The sequence below is a fragment of the Aquarana catesbeiana genome, linkage group LG02, assembly GCF_042186555.1.
Source record: "Aquarana catesbeiana isolate 2022-GZ linkage group LG02, ASM4218655v1, whole genome shotgun sequence".
Classification (NCBI taxonomy): Eukaryota; Metazoa; Chordata; class Amphibia; order Anura; family Ranidae; genus Aquarana; species Aquarana catesbeiana.
This window is the reverse complement of record NC_133325.1, coordinates 597,434,280-597,451,209: the sequence shown is the minus strand read 5'-3', so window position 1 is coordinate 597,451,209 and position 16,930 is coordinate 597,434,280. Positions and strand designations below refer to the sequence as shown.

The following is a 16,930-nucleotide window of genomic DNA, read 5'->3' as shown; positions in this document are numbered from 1 at the left end:
TGCACATGATTGGATAATAAAATCAGCAGCACTTCCCCTCATTTCAGATCTACCCTTCAGATTTAAAGCGACTGCACTTCCAAGTGCACTTGTAGTGCAAAGTGGATTTGCCTTTTGTAAATAACCCCCCACGTTCACTATATGGACCACTTGTGTATTTGTACATGTTGATCATATCCCCCTTAATCTCCTCTTCTCAAGAGGGAAAAAATTCAGTTGCTCTAATCTTTCCTTATAGCTGAGCTCCTCCATGCCTCTTATTAGTTTGGCTGCCCTTCTCTGCACTTTCTTCAGTTCCCCAATATCCTTTTTGAGAACCGGTGCCCAAAACTGGACTGCATATTCCAGATGAGGTCTTACTAATGATTTGTACAGGGGCAAAATGATTTCTCTCTCTCTCTTTCTCTGAAGTCTATACCTCTCTTAATACAAGAAAGGACTTTGCTCGCTTTGGAAACCGCAGCTTGGCATTGCATGCTATTATTGAGCTTATGATCTACCAAAACCCCCATATCCTTCTTCACCATTGATTCCCCCAGTTGTACTCCCCCTAGTAAGTATGGTGCATGTATATTCTTAGCCCTCAAGTGCATAACTTTACATTTATCAACAATAAACCTCATTTGCCACTTAGTTGCCCAATTAGACAATAATATTCCTATTAAAAAGGAGGGGTCCCAGCACTGAACCTTGGGGTACACAACTGATAACCTTAGACCCAGTGGCGGAATTACCAGGGTCGCACTTGCGACTGGGCCCTGGCATTCTGCCACTGTGTGAGGGGCCCCAAAACGGCAAGAAGGACAGCATGGACGCTCAGTGAAGAGCATGCCCCGTACGCTCTTCATCTGTTGGGTGAGGATGGGGGAGCGAGGGACACACAGGGAGCTTCTGCCACTTCTCCTTTCTGACAGGAGAGACTGTTATTCTCACTCATATGCACAATGTGCTGATTCCCGAGCTCTGCAGTTCTAGTCACTCAAACTTTGCCTTATCTCTCCTTCTTTCTGCAACTATTACTCACTCCCCCTGACTCTCAACATGTTCTCTTCCCTGTGTCACTTCACCTTCTTCCTCTATCTAACTTAATCTGCTCCAGCGGTTGGCACCTCTCTCTACCTTCCCTCCACAATCATGCAGTAAGTTAGCAGTGATCCTCTTGAACTTTTTTTTCCTGTTAACTTTATCCTTTTTTCTCCTATCTGCTCTACCACCCATAAATATGCACTACACATGCAGGGGGCCAGATTAAGAGCATTATGGGCCTGGTGCTGAGGATTTTGGTGGGCCTTAAAGGCTGTGTGTTGGCGTGTGCCCTGAGGTGAAAGGGTGCGGCGGCACATGGCCAATGCTATGGAAGTCACAGACTTCCATAAGAGCCCTGCATTACCATGCTTGGTGCGCCACTGAAGTGATGTTGAATAGCGCACCTGTGCAGACCTAACACAACACTACAGAAGTTGAATACCAGGCTTCCATTAGGACTGCCTGTGGTGCTCATTATTAATCCTACCACCCAGCCCAGGTGGCGCATGCGAAATGCAGGACCGGTCAGGCCAGGGGAGAGTTCTCCCTGTCGGCCAATTGCTTTCTGATTCGCTGCCTGTTCTTTTTTGGGCGGTTGGGCCCAGGGCTTTTCTTCTCAGAGAATAGGTGCTTGAACCCCCCCTTCTGTGGGGGAGCATGCCACGCCATATGGTGGGTGTGGCTAAATTGCACAGTGGGAGGGTCTTAAAGGGACATTGTTCAAAAAGAAACAGGAATGCATAACACAGTGTTCAGAAGAGCATAATACACAGAGCACCAGGTTCAGGAGAGTGTAATACACGGAGTGCTGGGTTTAGGAGAGTGTAATACACAGAGCGCCGGGTTCAGGAGAGTGTAATACACAGAGCACCGGGTTCAGGAGAGTGTAATACACAGAGTACTGGGTTCAGGAGAGTGTATTTCACAGAGCACTTGGTGTGCAGGACAGCATAATACACAGAGCGCTGGGTTCAGAAGAATGTAATACACAGAGCGCTGGGTTCAGAAGAGTTTAATACACAGAGCGCTGGGTTCAGGAGACCATAATACACAGAGTGCTGGGGTCAGGAGCCCGTAATACACAGAGCGCTAGGGTCAGGAGACCATAATACACAGAGCGCTGGGTTCAGGAGACCGTAATACACAGAGTGCTGGGGTCAGGAGACCGTAATACACAGAGTGCTGGGGTCAGGAGACCGTAATACACAGAGTGCTGGGGTCAGGAGACCGTAATACACAGAGTGCTGGGGTCAGGAGACCGTAATACACAGAGTGCTGGGGTCAGGAGACCATAATACACAGAGTGCTGGGGTAAGGAGTCGGTAATACACAGAGCGCTGGGTTCAGAAGAGTGTAATACACAGAGCACTGGGTTTAGAAGAGTGTAATACACAGAGCGCGGGCTTCAGAAATGTGTAATACACAGAGCGCTGGGGTCAGAAGAGTGTAATATACAGAACTTCTGCCCCCACATCCAAAGCTCACCTCTGCACCCTTCTCTCTCACAGATCTCTGCAGCCACTTCCCAACCCTCCCTCACCAGCTAAGCTCTGCATTCTGCTGTTTCAGCTTTGAGTCCTGCTTTCCCAGTGCCCTCACCTTTGCACAAAACTTTGAAAAACAACAGGCGCCTCTTAGTAAGACTGTATAGATTTAATGACAAGTTGCATTAAGACACTCACATTTAAGAAACCTTTGTCAGGTGCAGGGGAATTCAGTAGAGCCACATGTGATCTCAGCAGTCTGGATTGAATGGAGCCTTGTATCTCCCTATGCAGCCGGTGTCCTGGTCCACAGGTTACTTCCAGGATTAGAATCCACAACAAGGCCTGGAACAGGGCCGGACAGTCAGAAGGAGGGCTGGAGTGCAGATTATAATGTGGTGGCTGTACTGCCGTAAAGCAACGCGTTTCCGAGCATGCGCAGTAAGCGCGCTCCTTTATCAAGCTATGGGTCATTGGCTGTATGTGGTCTATTTATATGCTGCAATAGTACTGCCATCTAGTGGTGAAATTTTATATCACAGGCTGTGTGATCACAGGAGTGATATTATGTTAGAAAATCATTATGACAATGGGATAATGTGTGCATACATACATATGCTTCACGACAGTGTTCTCTTCATGTAATAACGTGATATAGGTAATTGGTGCAATGATACAAATACAGAATATATACTGATTTAACATATAATATAAAAATAGAAATAAAAACATACTGCTTTAATTATTATAAAAATCCATTGATAAAAACAAGTAAAATATTAATTGGAGAAGAGATTTGGAATTTTTAAATATATTATATTGATGGCATTATTCTATATCTACACATATATCATAATTTTCACCATAACAGATATGTAGAATTAACGGGATGTAAAAAAAAAAAAAAAAAAAAAAATATATATATATATATATATATATATATATATATATATATATATATATATATACACACATACATATACTCGTGAAATAAGGGGGGGATATTAAAAAAAAACAAAAAAAAAAACATATATATATATATATATATATATATATATATATATAGAGAGAGAGAGATGATTAATTAATTAATTAATTAATTAATAACCCCCCCTCCCCCCCTCCATTATTTACTCTTTCCCATTCCCTTTCCGCTCTGAAACTCCAGATATAATGCCAATAAAACATTAATCAGCAACTCATTCAAAATACCTTTAAAATAATATATATATATATATATATATATATATATATATATATATATATATATAATACATCTTAATATATTCCAATTCCAATTCCATTGGGATATATTCCAATTTATTAATCATATATATATATATATATATATATATATATATATATATATATTTAATATCCCCCTCATTTCATGAGTATATGTATGTGTGTATATATATATATATGTATATATATATATATATATATATATATATATATATATATATATATATATATATATTTTTTTTTTTTTTTTATATCCCGTTAATTCTACATATCTGTTATGGTGAAAATTATGATATATGTGTAGATATAGAATAATGCCATCAATATAATATATTTAAAAATTCCAAATCTCTTCTCCAAATAATATTTTACTTGTTTTTATCAATGGATTTTTATAATAATTAAAGTAGTATGTTTTTATTTCTATTTTTATATTATATGTTAAATCAGTATATATTCTGTATTTGTATCATTGCACCAATTACCTATATCACGTTATTACATGAAGAGAACACTGTCATGAAGCATATGTATGTATGCACACATTATCCCATTGTCATAATGATTTTCTAACATAATATTACTCCTGTTATCACACAGCCTGTGATATAAAATTTCACCACTAGGTGACAGTACTATTGCTGCATATAAATAGACCACATACAGCCAATGACCCATAGCTTGATAAAGGAGTGCGCTTACTGCGCATGCTTGGAAACGCGTCGCTTTACAGCAGTACAGCCACCACATTATACTCTGCACTCCAGCCCTCCTTATGACTGTCCGGCCATGTTCCAGGCTTCGTTGTGGATTCTAATCCCGGAAGTAACCTGTGGACTAGGACGCCGGCTGCATAGATCGCATGTGGCTCTACTGAATTCCCCTGCACCTGACAACGGTTTCTTAAATGTGAGTGTTTTAATGCAACTTGTCATTAAATCTATACAGTCTTACTAAGAGGCGCTTGTTGTTTTGTTTTTCTGTCTTCCATATCTGGAGTGGCTTCAACTCCCCAAGCAAGGCTGCCCTATCAAAAAGACTGTAAAACTTCACAAAGAGCTGTATTTGCTCAAAGGACTTTTCTATGAACTTGCACCTGCTTATTATCTAACTCTGACCTGCACCGCTATTCACTGTTGTTTTTTTTTTTTTTGCTGTATTTGCACAAAACTTTGCCCCCCCCCAGCTCTGGTCATTCCACACTCCCATATGTCTGACACCCTTTCCATCCCAGTGTATTCCTCTACTACCTGTCCTGTCCCTATTATGCAGCCTTAGCACTTTATCTGTACTCCTTCATTTATTTATTTCTGGTACTTATACTTCATGTACTCTTACTACCTAGACCCCACCTATTCACTCCTTTCTTATCCCTAATGCCATGTACACACAGGCGGACTTTTCGGCATCAAAGGTCCGACAGTCTTTCCGACGGACTTTCGATGGACTTTTGATGGACTTCCGACAGACTTTCAAACGAACGGACTTGCCTACACACGATCACACCAAAGTCCGACAGATTCGTACGTGATGACGTACGACCGGACTACAATAAGGAAGTTGATAGCCAGTAGCCAGTAGCTGCCCTAGCGTTGGTTTTCATCTGTCGGACTAGCATACAGACGAATGGATTTTTTGACCAGACTCAATTCCGTCGGAAAGATTTGAAACATGTTCTAAATCTAAAGTCCGTCTGATTTTCGACCGAAAAAGTCCGCTGCAGGTCCGATGAAGCCCACACACGGTCAGATTGTCCGACGGATTCGTCCTGTCTGACCAGTCCGGTCGAAAAGTCCGCCCGTGTGTACACGGCATAAAGCCCCTTTTTCATAGGCTGGGCTCTGCCAGGAGTCCGTCTGCTCAGTAAAGAATCTGTCCACTGATCCCCGCTGAGCAGACGGATGGGTGGTCCATGTCCACTCCACTTATGCAGAGCAGACACAGCCTATTATCCTCTATGAGTGGGCGGATGTAAGCAGACCACCTTTCTGTTTACACCCAACTGCCATCCAATCCGATCCACCAGACAGATGGGGATCCCCATTCGTCTGTTTTTAGCGGATCAGATTGGATGTCAGCAGGTGTAAACAGGTGCATTTCTGTTTACACCTGTAGCACCCTCTACCAATAGGTAGGTGCTAGTAAGGTATTTTTACTAGGTTATTCAGCACAGGTAAATTTAGGCAGGCTTATGCTGCGTGCTAGGCCTGTCTGTTTTGATCTGGGGGCTGGGAGTGATCAGAGTAGCTGTGGGCGTTACCACCTGTGCTCTGGTTCTGAGGCGCCTCCCCCTGTTCCAGAGAGAATGTTCTGGAAAAGGGGCTGAACTGTCCAGGTGAATCCCGGACAGGTGGCAACCCTATTCCTCACACACACAAACACTGTCCTTTAATAGACACACAGCAGTGCCATTAATTGTTAATGCCGCCTGCACACATCTGCTAACACATACATTTTCACAAACAAAATGGTGCAACATGGTGTACCTATCTAAAAAGTGAGTCATCATGGGTCTGTTTAGAGCCCTGATGTTTCACCAAAGCCAAACAGCTGTTTAACATGTAAAAAAAAAAAATCAATAAATAAATATTAAAAACTGTTTAAAAAATGTAGAAAAAGAATTAGGGCATGCTTTGGTCTCTGAAGAGCAATTAGCATTCAGATTGCTCTTCATAGATCATTTGGCAGGCAGTAAGGAGGCGTCATATTGCCTTTGCACCACCTGCTTTAACCCCTTCAACTCTGCACTAGCATGCCATAACCATGTGCATAGCATGCAGTTGTGGGGTGCTTGCAGAGCAACACCATTCACTTGAATGGGTCGAGTTCAGCAGGGGGTATGATGCCATGTCACTGGGATTAGTGGGAAGTGCCCCAGACTCAGAGGGAAGGGCCCTGGGACCGATGGGGAGTCAGGAGGGCCCTTCGTACTTTCTTGCACCAGGGCCCTGAAGGTTTTAGTTATGCCTCTGCTTAGACCAGTCAGATTAATGCCCCGTACACACGGTCGGATTTTCCGATGGAAAATGTCCGATCGGAGCGTGTTGTCGGAAATTCCGACCGTGTGTGGGCTCCATCGGACATTTTCCATCGGATTTTCCGACACACAAAGTTGGAGAGCAGGAGATAAAATTTTCCGACAACAAAATCCGTTGTCGGAAATTCCGATCGTGTGTACACAAATCCGACGGACAAAGTGCCACGCATGCTCAGAATAAATAAAGAGATGAAAGCTATTGGCCACTGCCCCATTTATAGTCCCGATGTACGTGTTTTACGTCACCGCGTATAGAGCGATCGGATTTTCCGACAACTTTGTGTGACCGTGTGTATGCAAGACAAGTTTGAGCCAACATCCGTCGGAAAAAATCCTAGGATTTTGTTGTCGGAATGTCCGAACAAAGTCCGACCGTGTGTACGGGGCATAAGAGTCATTAACCACGACTCTCTGAATTCTGTCTTTTAGCCAGTTTTCTATCCATTTACAAATTGATATTTCCAAGCCTGTAGACTTTACCTTGCACATGAGCCGTGTGTGGGGAAGTGTGTCAAACGCTTTTGCAAAATCCAAGTATACCACATCAACAGCCACCCCTCTGTCCAAGGTTTTACTTGCCATCCTCATAAGAAGAAACCAGGTTTGTTTGACAACTTCTGTCTTTCATTAATCCACGTTTTCTGTTGCTTAAAATATTTTTTCCAGCAAGAACTCATCTATGTGGTCTTTTATTAAACTCTCCAGTATCTTCCCGACTATAGAAGTTAAACTAACAGGTCTATAGTTACTAGGTAAAGACTTTGATCCCTTTTTAAATATGGGCAACACATTGGCCCTACGCCAATCCAGTGGTACCATTCCAGTCATTAATGAGTCCCTAAATATTAGAAATAATGGCCTTGAAATGACAGAGCTCAATTCTTTTAGGATCCGTGAGTGGAAGCCATCTAGTCCAGGTGCTTTATCCACCTTTCTATTTATCCACCTATTCTGTCTAAATATTTGTGGGCCAAATAATTTTTGAGCCATTGTGGATCATTTGGGGCTGTGACACTACCACCCCCATTATGGATATGAGCTCCCCTATGCTCCTTTGTATAGACAGAGCTGAAGAAAGTATTTAATACATTTGCCTTCTCTTTGTCCCCAGTCACCCACTCTAGATTATTTCGTAAAGGACATACATGCTCAGACCTGACCTTTTTACTATTAATATATTTGAAGAATTTTTTTGGGTTTGTCCTACTATCTTTTGCAATCTGTCGTTTGTTTTGAATTTTTGCATCCTTGATTTCCTTTTTACATATTCTGTTATATTCTTTGTAACATTTAAACGATGATAATGTTTCTTCATTTTTGTATTTTTTAAAAGCTCTTTTTTATTATTTATAGCCATTTTAACTTTGAAGTTTTGGGAAAAATCCTGGACAGCCGCACTCAAAATTATTTTCGTCTTTATTGAATAAAAATCAACAAAAATACATGCCACAGCAGAACGTGCAGAAAACTGACGCGTTTTCACACTACAACTAGTAGTGCTATGAATAAGCACTGTTTGTAGTGTGAAACGCGTCAGTTTTCCTGCACGTTCTGCTGTGGCATGTATTTTTGTTGATTTTTATTCAATAAAGGCGAAAATCATTTTGAGTGCGGCTGTCCAGGATTTTTCCCAAAACTTCATTGGTATAAGCATTGCCGGCACCTGTGTCTTCCAGCCTGGAGGAGAGGTCTGTTCCTGATTGACCTTCCTACGGCGGTGATATTTCTTTCTCATTTTAACTTTGACCGTGAGCCACATAGGTTTTATTTTTAGCCTTTTAAACTTATTGCCCATGGAAATATAATTTGCAGTGAGTTTACATACAGTCACTTTGAAGAATTCCCATTTCTGTTCTGTGTTCATCGATGCTAATATTCCCTCCCAGTCTAAGTCCTGGAGAGCAGCCCTCATCCTTGTAAAATTTGCTCTCTTAAAGTTAAGTGTTTTTAACTTACCAGTATGTGTTTGTTGCTTACAGCTAACATTAAATTAAATCATGTTATGGTCACTGCTACTCAGGTGTTCTTTTCTATGAATATTGGTAATAAGCGCTGCATGGTTTGAGATTACCAGGTCCAGAAGAGTGTCATTCCTAGTCGAGGCCTTAATAAACTGGACCATAAAAGTGTCTTGAAATAGGTTTATAAATTTTTGCCCTTTAACTGTCCCAGCAGTGCCATTACTCCAGTCAATTTCTGGGTAGTTAAAATCCCCTATTATTATCACTGTCCCAGCCCTTGCAGCCCTTTCCATCTATGCAAGGAGCTGAGTCTCCACCTCCTCACTAACACTGGGAGGTCTATAACAAACTCCAATGATAACCTTTGTAGTACGCACACCTGTGTACAGTTCCACCCATAATGCTTCAGACCCATCATACTCTCCATCAACTAGGTCCTCTTTCCGCCACCACTGCCAACAAAATGTTCGAAAAGATTTTTGGTGCTGTGCCGATTCTAAAAATGGCAAACACCTGAACTGGAAGTGACTGCAAATCTCAGATGTCTCTGGTGTCACGCACTGATTGCTACATGGAAGTATACGTCAGCCAGATCGATTGACACTAACCGATCTTCACGCTGCACTATCGCCTAGACTGTTTGTACTGACTCCACCTTGAACCTTTTGTGCATGTACCCATTCAATTTCTTCAAACCCAGACAGTAGAGAAAGCTCTTGATGCCTTGGGTGCTAGAAAGAATGGGGAGAAACCCCCAGATTTTGTTATTTTGGTGGCACCAGCACTATGGACTTGTTGCAGTATAATTCTTATTCGTAATCCTGCAATAATTCTTTCTTCTTGAGACCTGTTGGTCATGAATGAAAGGATTTGGTGATTGTACTCCCACCTAACTGTCTTTGATGTTTGTCACCCAAACCCTCCAAAAGGAGGCTATCCTGGCTCCCACTGGAATACACTGGTTGGGCCCACCTTCAAAAGACTTTCCAGATGTCTAGCAGCCTGCTCTGGATTTGGTTCCATGTAAAAAAGAAGTTTGAGCCCCCTTTACTATGATCTGGCAAATTTCAGCCTGGTCTATAAGATTTGGCCTCATGAACCCTTCTGAAGATCGACCGACTTGAGCGAAAAGACGGCTGCTTTCTCTTATTAGACTGTGGCCATAGTCTGGACATTTCTTCTGTCACTCGCTTTGTCCAGCTTTTTGTCAAACAACAACCTCCCATTATGGAGAATGTTACAAAGGGCTTGTGTGGAAGCTTCAGCTTCATTCCTCCAGTGGTGCAACCACAAAGCTCTCATGCCTGTGACTGAATGCGCCAGCCCTAGAACTAGGTCTATTAAAGCCTTGGCTAAAAGACAGCAGCCAGGTTGTGCACCAAAGACACTTGGGCCCCATCCACTCCTGGAAGTGTGTTGCTTAAACATGCATCAGCCAGCTCCATTGGATAAAGCTTGGAGATCTTTTACTGTAAATTGGTCTTCTTATCAGATCTCTCCCATTCATCAATGAGCTTTCAACTCTCTGTCATTATGGGAAAAGAAGGCTCTTCTTTTTTCACATTTGGAAATATCTGTGTGCTTTTTGCGATGGTTGGACTGTGTCTTGCCTGTTAAATGGATATTTGACACATACTTTCCACTACAGCCTCTAAGCTTTGATTTGTGCATCCACTTTCTTATCCATGGTCATTTGAGCTAAACCGTGCAAATTAATTTCCTGTCACTGCAGACTGCATGCAGGTCCAACATGCACCCTGGGCTGGGTAAGGCATTTCCTATTGTGCTGATTTAAACGCATGTAAGCCATTGCCACTGGAGCTGCTTGAGAAGCATTAAAGCCGCCCTGCGTGGAAATCAGAGGAATGCAGATTGTTGTGGTCAGGAGATGACCAGTGGCGGGTCTTATGTTTTCTGGAGTGTTTGGCATTATTTTAGGAGCAGAATCCCTAAATGCAAACACCATACTTTGCATTCCTTGAGCACGCTTTTAAAAAAACAAGTCCCATGTTGCCCCCTCGTACCTTTTGCTAGTCTTCTGTGCCACTGACAGGTGTGGTGAGCTCATATCTGCACAAAAAATATGAAGAAAATCATAATTCTCTCACCAAGAAAAACAGCTACACTGTCCCTTTAAGACCCATCTGTTTTCACTCACTTACTTCAGAAGCAGTAGCAGGTGAGTCCAGGCAGCCCTTCCAGAGGCAGACAGGAGACACAGAATCTGAGACAAAACCAGACTATCTTACTCCCAGGAACACACAGCACAGCAGTGGCGCAAAAAAGCAACAAGTCTTTACCTCACAAGTAGGGATGAGCTTCGACTTGAACATCATCTGTTCAACCGTTCATCGAATTGCAAACGATATGGGCCGTTCGCTCCAAATTCAAGTGGTGTGTCACGACCCATAATTCACTGCAGCATTGCAGTGCATTGCTGGCTGATGATTGGCCAAGCATGCACTATGACCCGCATGCTTGGCCAATCACAGCGCCGTGTGTACAGAGAGCCGTAATTGGCCAAAGCCAGGGTGGCTTTGTCCAAATATGGTTTAGGGGGTTTAGTACACGCCCCACACTATATAAGGCCGCCTGCGTGGCGGCATTGTGTAGTGTGTTGCGGCGGCGAAGAGAGATAGACAGAGAGACAGTGTCATTTGATTTAAGTTAGATAGAGTAGGCAGGTCGAGTCAGTTAGCTGCACTTACAGTGTATTGTGTATATATATGCATCCCAGGTGTTGTGTATATATATATATATATATATATATATATATATATATATATATATATATACACACTGTATTCAGTTTAGCTGGATCCGTTCCTGTTATTCTCTTCCTAATATACTGACAGGCAGGCAGGTGTTTTTACAGTATTTACAGTTAGTGTAGTGTGTACCCTGCACAGTTGCACCTACAGTATAGCTACCTGAAGACAAGTGCTTGTGTTCTTTTGATCCTATTAATAGCACAGGCAGGATCTTGAAGTATTTACAGTTAGTGTACTGTGTACCATGCACGGTTGCACCTATAGCTACCTGAAGACAAGTGCTTGTGTGCTTCTTCTGATCCTATTAATAGCACAGGCAGGCTCTTGAAGTATTTACAGTTAGTGTACTGTGTACCCTGCACAGTTGCACCTACAGTATAGCTACCTGAAGACAATTGCTTGTGTTCTTCTTCTGATCCTATTAATAGCACAGACAGGCTCTTGAAGTATTTACAGTTAGTTTACTATGTATCCTGCACAGTTGCACCTATAGCTACCTGAAGACAAGTGCTTGTGTGCTTCTTCTGATCCTATTAATAGCACAGGCAGGCTCTTGAAGTATTTACAGTTAATGTACTGTGTACCCTGCACAGTTGCACCTACAGTATAGCTACCTGAAGACAAGTGCTCGTGTTCTTCTTCTGATCCTCTTAATAGCACAGGCAGGCTCTTGAAGTATTTACAGTTAGTGTACTGTGTACCCTGCACAGTTGCACCTATAGCTACCTGAAGACAAGTGCTTATGTTCTTCTTCTGATCCTATTAATAGCACAGGCAGGCTCTTGAAGTATTTACAGTTAGTGTACTGTGTACCCTGCACAGTTGCTACCTGAAGACAAGTGCTTGTGTGCTTCTTCTGATCCTATTAATAGTACAGGCAGGCTCTTAAAGTATTTACAGTTAATGTACTGTGTACCCTACACAGTTGCACCTACAGTATAGCTACCTGAAGACAAGTGCTTGTGTGCTTCTTCCGATCCTTTTAAAGCACAGGCAGGCTCTTGAAATATTTACAGTTAGTGTACTGTGTACCCTGCACAGTTGCACCTACAGTATAGCTACCTGAAGACAATTGCTTGTGTTCTTCTTCTGATCCTATTAATAGCACAGGCAGGCTCTTGAAGTATTTACAGTTAGTGTACTGTGTACCCTGCACAGTTGCACCTATAGCTACCTGAAGACAAGTGCTTGTGTGCTTCTTCTGATCCTATTAATAGCACAGACATGCTCTTGAAGTATTTACATTTAGTGTACTGTGTACCCTGCACAGTTGCACTACAGTATAGCTACCTGAAGACAAGTGCTGGTGTTCTTCTTCTGATCCTATTAATACCACAGGCAGGCAGCTTGAAGTATTTACAGTCAGTGTACTGTTTACCCTGCATAGTTGCACCTATAGCTACCTGAAGACAAGTGCTTGTGTGCTTCTTCTGATCCTATTAATACCACAGGCAGGCATTCTGCTAGCTGCTGTATATTCAGTATATATATATATATACATCCCATTTGTGTGCAGCTACATCTCACTGCAGTGCAGGCCATTAGTATGTCTGGAAGGCCAACAAGGAGAGGCAGACAGTCACAAGCCAATAAAAGAGGGCAAGCAGGCTCTGTGTCTAGAGGCAACAGTGCTGGTCGTGGACACGGTGCATCCTCATCAGCACGTGGCCGTGGGACACACTTGTCCTTTTTTTCGGCAGCTGGCCACGTTGAGCCGCAACATGTGGAAGACTTGGTAGAGTGGATGACCAAGCCGTCCTCATCCTCACTGAAGGCGATTCTGGCTCTCTACCGGCATGTGGAAGGCAAAGTCTTCGCCTCGCTGGGCAGGGCGGTCAGCGGTAAGGTGCATATTACCGCTGACTCATGGTCCAGCAGGCATGGACAGGGACATTACCTATCTTTCACGGCGCATTGGGTGACTCTTCTGGCAGCTGGGAAGGATGCAGGACAAGGTGCAGTAGTGTTGGAGGTTGTTCCGCCACCACGCCTCCAAAATACTACTACTGGTGATTCTGCCACACCTCTCTCCTCCACCCCCTCCTCTTCTTCTTCCTCCATGGCCTCTTCCTGTGCTTTTTCCTTGGAACCAGTGGTGCTCCTTAGGTGTTCAAGGGGCTACGCAAGTACGCAGGCCAAAAGATGCCATATGGTGCTTGAGCTGGTGTGCTTGGGGGACAGGAGCCACACTGGGGCAGAGATTCTGTCAGCTCTGCAGGGGCAGACTCAGAGGTGGTTGACGCCATACCATCTTCAGCCAGGAATGGTGGTTTGCGACAATGGCACCAACCTCCTCTCCGCCCTCCGACAGGGACAACTGACCCATGTGCCCTGTTTGGCTTACGTCCTTAACTTGGTGGTGCAGCGGTTCTTGGGCAGGTACCCAGGCTTACAGGATGTCCTGAGGCAGGTCAGGAAAGTCTGTGTGCATTTCCGCCAGTCATATAATGCCAGTGCTCAGCTAGCTGACCTCCAAAAGGAATTTAACCTGCCCAAGAACCGCCTAATCTGTAACATGCCCACCAGGTGTAACTCAGCGTAGGCCATGCTGCAGCGGCTGCACACGCAGCAGAGGGCCATCAATGAGTACCTGTGTGACTATGGCACCAGGACAGGGTCAGGGGAGCTTGTTTTTTTTCCCCACGCCAGTGGGCCATGATCAGGGATGCATGCACTGTCCTGTCACCATTTGAGGAGGCCACGAGGATGGTGTACAGTGACAGTGCATGCATCAGTGACACTGTCCACCTTGTCCACCGGTTGGAGCACACGCTGCGTGGAATAATGGACAGGGCACTTGAGGCAGAACAGAGGCAGGAAGAGGAGGACTTCCTTACCTCTCAAGGCCCCCTTTATCCAGACAGTGTTCCTGTGTGCCCGCCAATCACACAGGAAGAGGACGAGGAGGAGGAGGAGGATTGTGTCAGCATAGAGGTGGAGCCTGGCACTTAGCATCAGCAGCAGTCTTCAAGGGATCATTTACAGTCCCAATAAACACATGGACTTGTACGTGGCTGGGAGGAGGTGGCTGTGGATCATGTCGTCCTTAGTGACCCAGAAGACTCCGGACCGAATGCCTCAGCAAACCTACGCTGCATGGCCTCCCTGATCCTGCAAAGCCTGCGGAAGCATCCTCGTATTCGTGGTATCAAGTAGAGGGATTGTTACTGGATGGCAACCCTCCTTGATCCACATTACAAGGGTAAGGTTGCGGACCTTATCTTGCCGTTGCAGAGGGAGCAGAGGATGAAAAATCTTCGGGAGGCCTTGCAGAAAGGTCTGTGCAACGCATTCCCAGAGACTGGGAGGTTACAAACTCCTGTTCCTGGACAACGTGTTGCTGAGGCTTCGGTCAGTCAAAGAAGGAGCGGTGAAGAAGGTGGCCGTCTGACCGATGCGTTCAGACAATGTTTTAGTCCGCAGCCCCAAGGTATGATCGGTTCCAGCAACCATCGCCAGCGTCTGTTTTACATGGTGCAGGAATACCTAGGGGCAAGATCTGACTTGGACGCCTTTCCCACCGAAAATCCTCTGGGTTACTGGATCTTGAGGATGGATCACTGGCCAGAGCTTGCACAGTATGCAATTGAGCTACTGGCCTGTCCTGCATCCAGCGTTCTTTCGGAACGCACATTCAGTGCTGCTGGAGGCTTTGTAACCCATCACAGGGTGCGCCTGTCCACTGACTCGGTCGATCGACTGACCTTCATAAAAATTAATCAGTCTTGGATCACCAAAAGCTTCCAAGCACCTGATGCTGATGTAACCGAACAATTTTTTTTGAAATGTCAGATCCCTTCAAGACTGCCTATGCTGATACTGAGTGACTATCCTGTTATGCTGAGTGACTATCCTCTTCCTCCTCAATGATCATGCTGATAGCTTGTAAGAATATTTTTGGTTCTGGGCGCCGCCACCAGGGGCTAAGGCCCAATTTTTCAGCCCCTGTTTAACAGGGGCGTGTAATTACAATTTTTGATGCAATACTTTCCAGCAGGACTCGTTCCTGCGCTCCAACTAGAGTATCTGTGAGAGGTTGCAGTGTTGTGGCAACAGTGCCTAAGGCCCAATTTTTCTGCCCCTGTTCAACAGGGACATGTAATTGCAATTCTTGACCTAATATTTCACAGCAGGGCCCGTTTCTGCGCCCACCAAGAGTAACTGTGAGGACTTACAGTGTTGTGGCACCAGCACCACCACCACCACCACCAAAGGCCCATTTTTTCTGCCCCTGTTCAACAGGTACATGTAATTACAATTCTTGATCTATTATTTCACAGCAGGGCCCATTTCTGCGCCCACCAAGAGTAACTGTGAGGGCTTACAGTGTTGTGGCAACACCAACACCTAAGGCCCCAATTTCTGCTGAGTATATAGGGCAGGCCCCTACTTTCAAACATCCAACTTACAAACGACTCCTACTTGCAAACGGAAGGAGACAACAGGAAGTGAGATGAAATCTACCCCTAGGAAGGGAAATTCTCTCCTGTAAGAGTTAATATGGGAAAAACGTGTCTCCTCTCCACTGATGCTTTATCAACAATCCTTGTTTCACTAAAAACCCCAAATTGTCAAAAAACATTTGTCATTGGGACAGAAAGTGAGGTGAAATCTTCTGAAGAGGTGCACAGACAGCAAAACAAATGTCACAGGGGTGATAAACCTTCCCTATGTTTTCCAAAACGCTTAAAATAGATTTTTTGGCTGGAGCTACACTTTAAAAATGTACCAGTTCAAAATTACAAACAGATTCTACTTAACAACAAACCTACAGTCCCTGTCTTGTTTGTACCGCCTGTATACTGCTGTTTAGAGTATATAGGGCCTGGGGGCCACACACCTTTCCTTTTTTTAATTTGGGTGCGGGGTTCCCCTTAATATCCATACAAGACCCAAAGGGCCTGGTAATGGACTGGGGGGGTACTTATGCCGTTTGTCTCACTGATTTTCATCCATATTGCCGGGAACCGACATTACATTAAAGCCGCAAGCAATTTTAAATGACTGTCATTCCTTTAAAAATGTCATTTTGTGCAGGGACTGTTCTAAGCACGGGAAACACACGCCACGTTACAGGCATACTATAGACACCCCGCAGGTACGATATTTAAAGGAATATTTCACTTTTTTTTTTTCACTTTAAGCATCATTAAAATCACTGCTCCTGAAAAAACGTCCGTTTTTAAAACTTTTTTTTGCATTGATACATGTCCCCTGGGCAGGACCCGGGTCCCCAAATCCTTTTTAGGACAATACCATGAAAATTAGCCCTTAAAATTAGCACTTTTGATTTCGAACGTTCGAGTCCCACAGACTTCAATGGGGTTCTAAAGTTTGCGTGAATTTTCAGTCCATTTGCAGGTTCTGGTGCAAACCGAACTGGGGGGGGGGGGGGTGTTCGGCTCA

The 16,930-nt window shown here is 44.0% G+C and overlaps 1 long non-coding RNA gene across 1 annotated transcript in view; it reads left to right on the top strand.

Annotated features, from left to right (window-relative positions):
* Window positions 1–4,547: 4,547 nt before the first annotated feature.
* The window catches only part of LOC141128795 (uncharacterized), a 65,777-nt gene continuing 53,394 nt past the window's right edge, over window positions 4,548–16,930 (top strand). Inside the window, exon 1 of the long non-coding RNA XR_012241735.1 lies at window positions 4,548–4,664. This is a non-coding gene — a long non-coding RNA (uncharacterized lncRNA). The remainder of the gene's footprint in view (window positions 4,665–16,930) is intronic.